Here is a 13713-nt window from a genome sequence, read left to right as displayed (position 1 = left end):
ACAAACAAATTACAAGTGGCCACAAACTAGCAATATGTAAATCATTGTGCTCCCAGAGATCCAATCTTGTGACGCATACTGGCCGTGCCATGTATCGGTTACATGGAACTGGTTCATTCCATTGCTTGAAGTATTTGTGTAGATACCTCACACATTTTTCTTCCATCAAGAAGAAATGAACCCCTTGTAAATAGTTAAAACTCTTTCATTATTATTATTTCACAAGGTCTCCTCTGTTTTATGATGAGAAGATGGCTCCTTTAAGGCTTGTTTAGAGTTTGTAGCTGGGTGCATTGCTAATTATGCATGCAAATTAGCAATGTGGCTCTCTGCTGCCAGCACACAGTGATCTGTGTTATATATCAAGTGGCAGAACTCATTATGGTTCAGCTAATAGACCCCTCAAATGAAAATACTGCAAGCTTTTTTTTTCAAATGCATGCAGGATGGAAAACTGATTCAAGTACTGATTAGGTTGTGAGATCACACATGTGTGAAGCAGATTAGAAATTATCTTACAGTAGGCATGTGTATAAATTCTGCACATGGCTGCTACAGCTCTGTGCTGTTATGTTGGTCTTACAAAGCATTGTGGGACATTGGAAAAAAATGTTTGCCTAACCTAGCCACACGGTAGATTTCCAGAAGAGTACTCAGTGGACAAGGTCACAGGTGAACACATATTGAATGCAAAACATGCTTCAGGAAATGTCACCCATCATCACTAAATATAGTTAACAACAAATGATGTAAAGAGGAAATTATTGATTGTAACACTCACAGAACAGAACTACCCAATAAACTAACAGACACACAACTAAATGTTGAAGCCTATTCATATTAATTACACAGAGTGCACTTCAAAATAAAATATACCTCATACTATACATTTTTCCCATTGTATTGAAAAATACATATGAAACATTTCCATTAACTTACTGACTAACTAAACTAAAGAAAGTTGGTGACTTGTAAGTTTTCTGAGTATCCTCACGAGTAGAACTAGAGGTATATTGATGGCCTTTTTCAGGCATGAAGGTATCGACAACCACAGCAGGCTGGATATTGGACAACACAACAGCAATATCTGATGATTATTCCTTCTCCTTAGGTTCATCTGACCTTTGAGGATCCAACTGACTCAATTGAGGTATAACTTAATCTATATGATACGACAATTAATCTGTAGCCCTAACATCCAAGAGGTCTGCTTTTAGAAGTCTACTCCCCTTCTATAATCCTGAGCATGTACAGATTCACCAATAGTATACTCTCTATGTCTGGACTGTGAATCTCTGTGTAGGATATGGAAGTCCTATGTGTGCTTCACAGCAGACTGACAATTGGGCTGGGTCTCAAGTGCATCCAAACGAGTGCATAATCAATGACCACTAAAAATCATGGCAGGAGAGCCTTTTGGCACACACTGTGAAGTGTTGCGGTGTGTCAAAAAACATCCACCCTATGCTGAAAGTACTCAAGCCCAGAGAGGACTTTCAGTGCTTTCTTAAAGGAGTTCGTATAGATGTCTCAGCTTCATAGTATGGTAAGGAGCAAAGCAAATATTTGCCTCTAGAAATATTGTGAATTCTTGTGCTGGCAATTGTGGTTCGATAGTCATAACAAGAATTTCAGGTTTTCTATGCTGGCTGAAAATGTTTTTCAGCACTTTATCGGTCTTGTCTGTGGTTGTGAAGTCCACATTAACCATGAACACAAACATGTTTTCCCCTCTCTTGGCCCAAAAAAATCTAAAGTGGAGTGGTGCTTGGCACAGTATTTTCTTGTTTTGGCTTTCTGGGATTCTGTTTTGCCTATTTTTGTATTATTATTATTATTATTTATTTTCTTGTGCTTGTTTATTTGTATCGGTGAAGAGTTTGCTCTTAAGGTGAGTCTGTTTAATGTGGCTTTTGGTCTCCTGACAGGGTTGCAGCCTGTCTCCACTTCCTTTTTTCCTTTTTATGGACAAGTCACAGATAAGGACTGGAGAGTGGATACCTTAGAATTACATTTCTGTTGTTTGAGGATCACATACCATAATGACAGAAAAAATGGATCTGGAGTTAAGCATTTCCCAGGAAAATAAATGTAGGTCAAAAATCAGAAAAACTACTGAATGATTGTTAAGATCAAAATGCTATTAAAAAATCAAATTTGAAAAGAACCGAGCCAGATGTCAAAAAACTAGAAAGACCTATAGAAAAACACATGTAAACATTTTTAGAAACAATCTTGGACAAAGTGACCCAGTGCAACACTGGTTTACATATGGTCATACTGCTAACATCACGTGATGCAACTTTCAGGATATGACCACTGAAAAATGGCTGTCTAGTAATGGCAACAGAGCCAGAAAATGGCACTCCCCTTAAGAAAGCAAAATGGTAGTAATTTCAAAACATGACAAAATGTAACATTGGCTCATTGGCAAGGTCAGTTCAAGTTGAGGAGCATGCACTGGTACAGTGCGTTACTGCATCCGCCAGACGACAAAACAACTCAGAATCCTGGTTGGTAACCCCCCAGAGTGATACATGGTCTAGTTCCTCCCCCCAGAAACTACCATCTATCTGCCACAGCCAGGTGTTACATGGGCATCCCTTTGGCTCAATAATGAGGATCCTGTGCGTTGGATCACCCTTAGGGAATCGCGCCACATGGCCTTAGTGCCATAACTGATGATCCCTCACAATTCAGGTAATGTGCCTCATTTGGTACTACGTGAAAAATCGCTATTTTGACACAAAGTCAAATCAGAGGTACCCAAGTATTCTCTGAAGGAGTCCAGTCTTTGTCTCAGGTCACAGGATAGCACTGGATAGCGTCCATGTCTCACAACCATATAGCAGAACAGGAAGCACTAGGATTCTGAAGACTTGGACCTTGTCCTTTTGCAAAGATATCAGGAACGCCACACACCCTTTTCCAGTGACCTCCTGATACCTCTTACTCTCCCAATCCGTCTATTGACTTCATAGAAAGTCACCAGAGACATGAATGTTGCTGCCGAAGTAAGTAAACCTCCTGATAATGTCAACATTCTCTCTGCAGACAGACACACTGCCAATGGCTGTGCCCAAGAGGTCATTAAAGGCTTTGATCTTGTTTTTTATTCAGGACACTCGCAAGCCCAGTCATTCACACTCCTTGCTCAGGCTCTCCAAAGTCTCAATCAGAATCTTGATTAACTCTGCGAAGATCACAGCATCATTGGCAAAGTCAAGATCAGTGAATCTTTCTTCACCAACAGACACCCTACAGCCGCTAGATTCCACAATCCTTTCTAACCCTTAGTCCATGCAAGTACTAAACAGAGTAGAAGCAACAACACACCCCTGATGAACCCCAGAATCAACTGAGAAAAACGCGGAGGTTCTGCCTCCATTCTGCACAGCACTCACAGTACCAGTGTACATGGTGGCCATGATATCCACAGTTGTGTGGGAATCCCACATAGTCTCAAGATGTCCCACAAGCAGCTTGATAAACCGAGTCAAGTGCTTTACGAAAATCGACACAGGCTGCAAAGAAACTGTGCTGATGCTCATGTTTGTGCTCCATAAAAACACTGAGTGCCAGAAAGCGGTTGATGGTAGAGTTCTTAAGCATAAAAATCAGACTGCTCCGGTCACTGGTTTGTGACCAAGTGATCATGGATCCTATTTAAACAACTGCTGATTGTAATTCTCTGGTGAAGAGATTTGAGTGCGTAATGCTTCTCTTCATCTGTAAGCAGGACATAGGTCAACTAGACCATAGTCAGTGTGTCACTTACTTACGGATTCCTCTGACAAATGTTTGTGGTCCTCGCAGCCATCCCTCACAGTTCACGGTAGAGACCATTCGCTGTGACTCCTCTCGATAATATCCAGGGTGCCCTGTGAGATGAAACACCTCCTCCTGGGAACACTAGCTACACCAATAAATCCTCAGCAACCTTCAGGGTCTAGTCACGGAAGATCTCCCTCCTCACATTAGGATCAGCAGTTGCATCCATGTCTGCAACTGCCTCACACAAATGCAAACGTATTAGAATCAGCCTGATCTTGGAGTATGGCCAGGACCAGCCTCATTCTCCTAGTAGGTGGTAATCTACTGGAGCTAAGCTGGATTTTTAGAGTAGCAACAAGCAGTCTGTGCTCAGAATTTACATACTGAGTCTTCTGTAGACTCTGCAGCTCTGTAGGAGTCTGCAGCATCTGCCCACGAGGATGTGATAAATCTCTTTCACCTCACCACAGGTAGTGGAGTACCAAGTCCAATAATGTGGCTCAGAATGCTGGAACCAGGATCCAGTGATCCATAACCCTCTGACCTTTCGCAAAGTCAAGGAACATGGACCCATGGGGACTGACACAATCCTCATAGCCAGCCCTTGCACTGATGTCACCCATGACCAGAGGAGTGTTACCTAGCAGGCACCCATCAATCTCCAAGCAAAGCTGAGAATAAAATGTCAACAAAACATCACTCACTGCAGTTGGAACATACACTGAGTCAACAGTCAAGGCACCCAGAGAGTGCTTTAATCCAAGTCTCATAATATGCTCATTGAAAAGAGCAACATCGGACACCATTGGAAGGAGCCAATCCACCACAGCTTCAGTACGACAGCCATCAGAGCTACCACACCAATCAAAGGTGTATCCATCTAAAGAGATCTGGCCAGTCTCAGGTCTGCACATCTCAGATAGTGCCACCACTGAAATGCCAAGTTTTCAAAGCTTCTCCAACAGCAGAGGAAGATGATCATCATGAGATGAGACAAGATGCTCCACATGCCTACTCGAATCGGCTGCCTCAGATTGGGACCCGAGTGCCATGCAGTGGGTGACACCTCAGTACACATTGGCTCTCTGACAGTTTTGACTCTTCTGCAGATGAGACTTCCAAGAGCTTCCCCCATCCCCGTCATAATGTAAGCGGCCTTCCAATGGGTGGCAGCAACAGAGCTATTCCCGTGGAGAGCAGAAAGGAGGACTGTCTGCCGTTTGTGAGCCGCGTGAAATTATTTTATGGTGGTTGTAGTGCCAGTTCTGTCACCAACCCCCAATATTTCCATGCAAGTTGAAGGACTGTTTGCAGGGCCGAATACAGTATAATGTCATACCCATGACAGGATTTTGGCAAAATATAATGAAAATTTTTACTGTCAGCAAAAAGTAATAAAACATACCAAATAAAGACAACAATTGTCTCAATCCTTGGGTACTGACAAAAAGAATGAGATTGTTACTACAAGTGGCCAAAATGAGATTCCTGCATAAAGTTGCTGGGCTTATCCTCTTCAATAAAACCCCTGTGTGCGTCCAGGTGTCCATGTGTGTGTGTCTTCTGGTGAAGTGCGCATGCACAGGGCCACATGGCACGTGTTCAGTCTCTTCCTGTGCATTCCCTGTGTGTGCAGAGAGACAGACACACACAGGTGCATGCGCGTGAGAGATAGACACACACACACACAGGTGCGAGTGAGACAGACAGACACACACACAGGCGCGCACGAGACAGACACACACATACAGGCGTGTGCGAGACAGAAACACACACAAAGGCGCGTGCGCGAGAGAGAGAGACAGACAGACACACACACACACACACACACAGGCAAGAGAGACACACCAATACAAAGCAGTATTACTGAGAGAGAAAATTAAAGGCAAACAATATAGTGACGTATATTACAGCCAGGGCGGCACGGTGGCGCAGTGGTAGCGCTGCTGCCTATTAAGTTAGGATACCGGATGTTCGTTTCCGGTTCGTTTCCCAGTGCCTCCCTGCGTGGAGTTTGCATGTTCTCCTGTGTCTCTTGTGGGTTTCCTCTGTTGCTCGGTTTCCTCCCACAATCCAAAGACATGCAGGTTAGGTGGATTGGCGATTCTAAATTGGCCCTAGTGTGTGCTTGGTGTGTGGGTGTGTTTGTGTGTGTCCTGCGGTGGGTTGGCACCCTGCCCAGGATTGGTCCCTGTGTTGGCTGGGATTGGCTCCAGCAGACCCCCGTGACCCTGTATTCGGATTCAGCGGGTTAGGGAATGGATGGATGGATATTACAGCCACATACAAGGTCCCTTGCCATTTAATATAGACTGCTCCTACTAATGTTTATGCACTACTGTTCTAGCGCTCGTTATTGTAACGGGCTTAATGTCTAGTTTTTTTATAATGGCATAAGGTGCTTAGCAAAACATGAGGATCTAGAAGTAGAGCAGCTGATTTTTTGGATCACAGGAATCATTTGACCTGATTTGGTATGCAAACAGATTTTTCCCTTGGTGCATTTAAATTGAGGAGCACAAGACATGGCCCACTAGCAGAAGGTTCAGGATACACTGGAGATATTATAACCTCCAACTGGGATGACAACTGCCTGGAAATTCCATAGAAGGTGTTGAAAAATGTTTTTGAAGATAACATTGTCTGTTCATCCCAGATCATGCGTTGCTAAATGCAACCCTCTTCAGGATGGTTTCAAAACAAAAATAAGAGTGTTGCCATAAATAGGATCGTTTAAAATAAATAAGGGAAATGAAGAGAGTAACGAAAGCCAAATAATAAGCACCAAAATAAACCAGAATACAGGTAAAAATCAAAAGCTCATGTGTTTTGAGCATATCACTGGATGACTTGGCACGTGCAACATGAGCACAGTAAGATTTATTTCATGTACATTTTTATTTTGGTTGCTGTGGTCCAATGTTGGTCACTATAGATCGCTATTCTGTCAGAGAGTTTGTTGTCTCCATGAAAACATTAGGGTAAATATTTTTTATTATTTAAATTTTTTTTTTTTTTCTGGGAGTTTTCTCAGTGCAAACTACATGGAATAAGTAATATAAAAAATTAAACACTGCTTAAGAAAACATTTTTTCCCATAAAAATATCACCACCAACCTGGCTGTGAGAAGGTCTAAAAATCCACTTTCCAGGTGTTCACAGCTTTCACATCTGAGCCAGAAGAAGGATAAAAATGCTTGGTACCATCTTTTACTAAAGACTTTTTGGAAACTGAATCCCATAAAACTTCTGATGGATGATGGATGAAAACCTGTAGTTCTCTGGCAGTTCTCCAAGTTCACTCACTTTACTCCTGAACTTTTTAACACATATATATAAATCTCTCTCTTACCTTTTGGAATACAATTATGGTATCTGGATTGCAGAAATATTGAAGTCTGCAGTCCTGTAAAGAAGTCTCTGCATATAGAAGCGACCATACCAGGGTCAAACATGGATGCTCATTTTGAAAACTTGAAGCAGGTTTTGGCTAATTCTTTAACCTAATCTCACTTCAACCTTCAGAGTGGCAGAACAGCAGTAAATATGACTCCAGTATTGAGAAGTGGCAGACTTTGGAATTGGTCTGGGGCCAATGGTAGTCATCACACCTCCAGTCTTGATTCTTATTTCTTAACTTGTTTCTCTGCCGTACATCTTTGTTGCTTGGGGCTTCCTGTGTCTGCTGTGCCTCTCTTCCCATTTTAATCTTTTATGGTGTGGTTTGGATTGTTTTTATTTTCTCACTGTTCTTTCATGTTAGGAATATGTGATTTTTACTTCCAAGTAAATGGAAGTTTGCTGATGACATCAAAAATTCAGATTCTGATTTTGTACTGTTTAAAACACAGAGAGAAGTTCATTTTAGCATGGTGTCTTTTGAAAACTGTGTAGAACTTTTGATTTTTTTGAAACATTGACCTATTTTTTTCTAACAAGTTACTCATGTTTGTCTTGTTATAGGCTCCAGGTGTACAGTTTTTGGTCCAGTTTGTTCAAGTACTTATCTGAATATCCTTCAAAAACCATTTGACCTATGCCCAATGATAACTGTTGTAAAAATTGTTTAACTTAACTGGGATTTTTTCAGTCTGCTCTGTTTAGCAATGGGAGCAGGCCTATTGAAACTCTGAGTAGTTTTTGAGATACATAATTTATTTAAATTTACATGTACATACACACTTCAATTCAGGTTGAAATTGAGTATTACTGAAGTTGTTCACTTAACTCAATTGCATGTTCATTTTATAGTGCATTTGTTTGTGTACATGGTAACTATGTAAGTTAATGTACTTGATTGCAGTATAATAGCTTGAATTGTTCAATTTTCCATTGAGTGATTTCCTGCAGCATCACCAAAGTGAAATCTACATGGAAATACTGCATGTACTAATACTTTCATACCAATTTTTTCATGGTGGATGACTCTCATTTATAAAAAAAATTACTTCTTAGTATTCATATGGTAGATGTCCCATGATGTGTTTTTTATGTAAATACCCATTTTTCTACTTCCAAAATCATATGTAAAAGATCTGTCCAGGATTCGAATTCCCACATCTCCTAACAACTTTTGTTGCTAATTTTGTTGCTTCACCTGAAGATGATGGGATAGAAAAAGAAATAAATAAAAATGGGATCTATCCCAGCTGAAAGTATGATGAGAGTGGTGCTAATTTCAGTAAACCACTGTCAAAAAGTTACTCAACAACCAGCAACTACATCTTTCTTGATTGCTTGAATCTAGATGTTTAACTGAAAGGCTTTTAGTACCATTACAGTATTCAGAAGCATTAAGTTTATGAAACTATTTTATGGCAAGTTAGGTCAGTTCTTGAGTATCATCCTGAGTGTCAATGTGTCACACATCTTGAAGACTTGACCAAACTGTACTGACATTCAAGAATCTGATTTTTAAATGGGTATGCAAGAGCCTGCTGCATGCCTCTCAGATATACTAGCAAACAGTGTAAGAGCAAATTGTATAACTTCTCCTTCATGGCTAGTGATTGTGTGTTTAAAGGCTTCAAATAGCATTAAACCAAATAAAGATTTAAGGACAACCTCATTTAAATCGGTTGTGGTTACTACTACTACATTGTCACCAACTGAGCATCTCTTCAGGGATAATGTAAAAATTTGATAAATTGCTATTTTTTCTGCTTGTTACACCAAAAACTCTAAGAAAGAGATATGCAGGAATTCTACCAAAGGGTGGGTGGATCTGAGTCACCTAAATTTAAGAGGGACAGAAAGATCAAAACAAAGGAAATAGTAAATGGTGCAAACTAGTCTGGTAAAGCATGGTTTCTTACACTATGGGTTGGGTCATGAGACATCTCGCTCCGTCAAGAATTACAAGTGAAGTGAATGAGAAAGGGTAGCTCTGTGTCGAGCCCTGTGACGGGTTGCTGCATGTATGACTGAAACAAACCCCCTACACACAACATTCGACTGAAATTCTCCAAGCAGGTGGGCAACAATCGGAGGCACTTCTACAAAGACACTCCCCCCATGGATAACAATAAGCGGTGATTCTACCAGGGGGAAATCCCTCCCCAGGAAAAAGATCAGCAGCAATTTTCAAGGGGAACTCGATAGCAAAAGTTATGGGTCGCAAAGAGAAGCAATATTCAAAATTGGGTCACGGGAAAAAATGTTTAAGAACCACTGTGTTAAAGTAGTTAAATGCAACCTGACACAGAGTTTGTCAAAACTTTCTTAACCCACCTCAATTTTCAAAGCCAGCACAAGCATCTTCCTATTTTAAACAATCTCAAATGGATATTGCTGTAAACAAAAAGGAATGAAATAGAACACAAAATAAATTTGCCTAGAATGGCATAACTATGAGCAAAAACAGTCAAAGAATAAGCAAAAACTAGGTAAACAAACTAATGAATGGAGTCTGGAATTTTTTAGGCTATCTGAAGAGCCACAGTGGCGTAGCGTAGTGGGGGCGGCAAGGAAATGTATACTTTAGTCTTTTAAATTGAAATACCCAAATAAGGGGGCGGCGAAATTTTCCTCCGCTCCGTGCGGCTGACACCCACGCTACACAACTGAAGAGCCATGTTGTAGAATGACCACCAAGTCCATGAAACTATAGAAAACACACAACAGTACATGCCAACTACAGGTATGTGACTATACCAAAGTGATGTCATGTTGTACCATCCATTTTGGGTCCCTGGTAACAGATAGATAGATAGATAGATAGATAGATAGATAGATAGATAGATAGATAGATAGATAGATAGATAGATAGATAGATAGATAGATAGATAGATAGATAGATAGATAGATAGATAGATAGATAGATAGATAGATAGATAGATAGATAGATAGATAGATAGATAGATAGATAGATAGATAGATAGAACTTTATTTGTCCCCAGGGGCAAGTACTTTTACATATGTGTACATGAATATAAGGTCAGCATACACTCACCTAAAGGATTATTAGGAACACCTGTTCAGTTTCTCATTAATGCAATTATCTAATCAACCAATCACATGGCAGTTGCTTCAATGCATTTAGGGGTGTGGTCCTGGTCAAGACAATCTCCTGAACTCCAAACTGAATGTCAGAATGGGAAAGAAAGGTGATTTAAGCAATTTTGAGCGTGGCATGGTTGTTGGTGCCAGACGGGCCGGTCTGAGTATTTCACAATCTGCTCAGTTACTGGGATTTTCACGCACAACCATTTCTAGGGTTTACAAAGAATGGTGTGAAAAGGGTAAAACATCCAGTATGCGGCAGTCCTGTGGGCGAAAATGCCTTGTTGATGCTAGAGGTCAGAGGAGAATGGGCCGACTGATTCAAGCTGATAGAAGAGCAACTTTGACTGAAATAACCACTTGTTACAACCGAGGTATGCAGCAAAGCATTTGTGAAGCCACAACACGCACAACCTTGAGGCGGATGGGCTACACCAGCAGAAGACCCCACCGGGTACCACTCATCTCCACTACAAATAGGAAAAAGAGGCTACAATTTGCACAAGCTCACCAAAATTGGACAGTTGAAGACTGGAAAAATGTTGCCTGGTCTGATGAGTCTCGATTTCTGTTGAGACATTCAAATGGTAGAGTCAGAATTTGGCGTAAACAGAATGAGAACATGGATCCATCATGCCTTGTTACCACTGTGTGGGCTGGTGGTGGTGGTGTAATGGTGTGGGGGATGTTTTCTTGGCACACTTTAGGCCCCTTAGTGCCAATTGGGCATCGTTTAAATGCCACGGGCTACCTGAGCATTGTTTCTGACCATGTCCATCCCTTCATGACCACCATGTTCCCATCCTCTGATGGCTACTTCCAGCAGGATAATGCACCATGTCACAAAGCTCGAATCATTTCAAATTGGTTTCTTGAACATGGCAGTGAGTTCACTGTACTAAAATGGCCCCCACAGTCACCAGATCTCAACCCAATAGAGCATCTTTGGGATGTGGTGGAACGGGAGCTTCGTGCCCTGGATGTGCATCCCACAAATCTCCATCAACTGCAAGATGCTATCCTATCAATATGGGCCAACATTTCTAAAGAATGCTTTCAACACCTTGTTGAATCAATGCCACATAGAATTAAGGCAGTTCTGAAGGCGAAAGGGGGTCAAACACCGTATTAGTATGGTGGTCCTAATAATCCTTTAGGTGAGTGTATGTGTAATATTGCAAAAAAAATATAATATTTAAATTTGCAAAAATGTACAAAAAACAAATTAATTATGTTTACTACTTGCTATAGGTGATACACTGTTGTACCTTAGCTATGTATCATGCAACCAAATTGATTGTTTTTTCTAAATATGACAAGCCTTTATATTAACACACACTGAAATTGCAATAAAAATGTGTTGAGTTTTGTTGGGATACGCTTCACCTTCCCAACAACCCTGTCCTGGAAAAGCAGGTTTAGAACATGGATGGACGGATGGATAACATAACATTCTCAAACTTGCTTAACATAGGTATAGACTATCCCAGCAGAACCAGACATGAGACAGGAAACAGCCCTGAACACTTTAGCGATTTATCCCAGAGCCTTCTCATGCAAACGTACCCACGCAGGGTCAATTTAGAATTACTAATCAATCTCATAAGCACATCTTGGGGAACACCTATTCATACACAAGAAGAACATGCAAAACTCCACCTGGATAACAACTAGAAGTAGAATTCAAATCCAGCACTACGCACTACACCTTCATGTCACCCAATAGATATCCTATGTAAACTAAATCCAAGTTTTATCACAAGCCCACACCTCCAATTGTTTGGTCATGTATGATACTCAGCAGGCCTTGTGCAATGTACCTCACTGTCACAGTGGTAAACACTGTCAGCCAATGCACCTGTCCGTGTTGCTGCTTGCCATAAGGGACACAGCTGTGCCACATCCTGCCATGAGGAGGACCAGACACCTTTACCGTACTGTACTGTCAGTGGTGTAAGCTATGGTTAACAGGTAAACCAACGCTCTACAGACCATTGGCAGGACTGCCATGAGTCATGTGGCCGCATCGCAGCCTGCTGTGAGAAGAACCTGTAGTCAGATTTCATGGCTTTTGTAGCATCCAGTTTAAATGCTATGTTATATGTGTTACTGAGGTTGCGATCAAGGCATGAAGGCCCATGAGTCTGCTAGTCTTTGCTTTATAAACAAATAGCCCTTTGCATTTTATATACGTATACAGATTTACTCAGTTGTTAACTGTATGCTACAGCTGACAGCTTGTTTTTTTGAACCAAAAACATATATTGTAGATTACATTTCACATCAGTAAGTGTATCCACTTTGCTTAAGGGATTTAGTGACATTATTTAACATATTCATTTGGACTAAATACATCTTGACCAAACCAATACAGTAACTTATCTCTGTGTTTGTATATTTAAGCACAAGAAAAAAAAAAAAACCTAACAAATGTAATCTTGCTTTTCTATTTTACTTTAAACATTTCATATTTGTAGGAATGGCATCACATACTCCTCTTTCTGTGTAGATATTTCTTGAAGATATTGGCTTAAATCAATTGGAATAAGTGTATTATTTACAAAAGCTTACAGAACTTTATATAAAAACTATATGCTTGATTGCTCAGGGGCATAGTGTACAAGAGTTATTATAGCATGTTTACATTTTTGGCCCAAGAAAAACTACACAAGAAGAACTATACTGAAGGGTGATCAACATGAAAGTGCAAGAATCAGAGTACTGTTCTGCTGAGAGTAAAAAAAAAAACTTTATAAATAAAATATATAATCAAATTTATCTTTAAATAAAATGAAAATCTTAAAAGAACTTACCCTCCTTATGTCCTTAGAGTGCTTGTTTTCATTAATTTATTGTGGTTCTCTTTCCCTGTGTTCCAGCACTCTTCTAGTTGTTACTGTGTTTGTCTTTTGTTTTCTCTCTTCCACTCTCTCTCTCTTTCTTTTTTCTCATCCTGACGCAGTCTCTCTTTTTATGCCAACACTTTCTGTGGGGGAGGGGAAATAAGAGAATTGAAACAATAAAAAAACTAATTAAAACAATATGTGAAAAATTCCAAGGCCTTTCTAAACCACAGAAAGCAAACATATTACATTTGGGAGAGGACTCAGTGCAACATAAATGCAAACTTGAAATGATTTTTTTTCTGCAATAGTGGTAGTAAGAAGCAAATAGATGTACATGTTACCACAGTGCTACCAATCTAAGTATACTTTTCTTTCTTTTGACAGCAAGTAGATACCATCTCTGACCTTACAGTATGATTTGCCATCTTCATAAACATCATAAGCAGCATGAATTTAATGAATCCTAATGTATTGTACTGTATAAACTTACTTAGACATACAAAGATGGGGATGTTTAATCACCCAGCTCATCCGTTTAAAAAAGAACATTCTATTCTGATGAGATCATTTAAATGACCTTATACAAACTCCG

General features: G+C 40.3%; 1 protein-coding gene across 1 annotated transcript in view; it reads right to left on the bottom strand.

The window, feature by feature from the left end:
- Positions 1–13230, bottom strand: part of mfap5 (microfibril associated protein 5) — a 49315-nt gene extending 36085 nt beyond the window's left edge. Inside the window, exon 1 of the mRNA XM_039763836.1 lies at positions 13089–13230. The gene's annotated coding sequence lies outside the window, so the exon portion shown is untranslated. The remainder of the gene's footprint in view (positions 1–13088) is intronic.
- Positions 13231–13713: the final 483 nt, after the last annotated feature.

Source organism: Polypterus senegalus, chromosome 9 (genome assembly GCF_016835505.1).
Source record: "Polypterus senegalus isolate Bchr_013 chromosome 9, ASM1683550v1, whole genome shotgun sequence".
Taxonomy (NCBI): domain Eukaryota; kingdom Metazoa; phylum Chordata; class Cladistia; order Polypteriformes; family Polypteridae; genus Polypterus; species Polypterus senegalus.
Note: the sequence above shows the minus strand (reverse complement) of the source record. Positions and strands in the feature narration are given on the sequence as shown.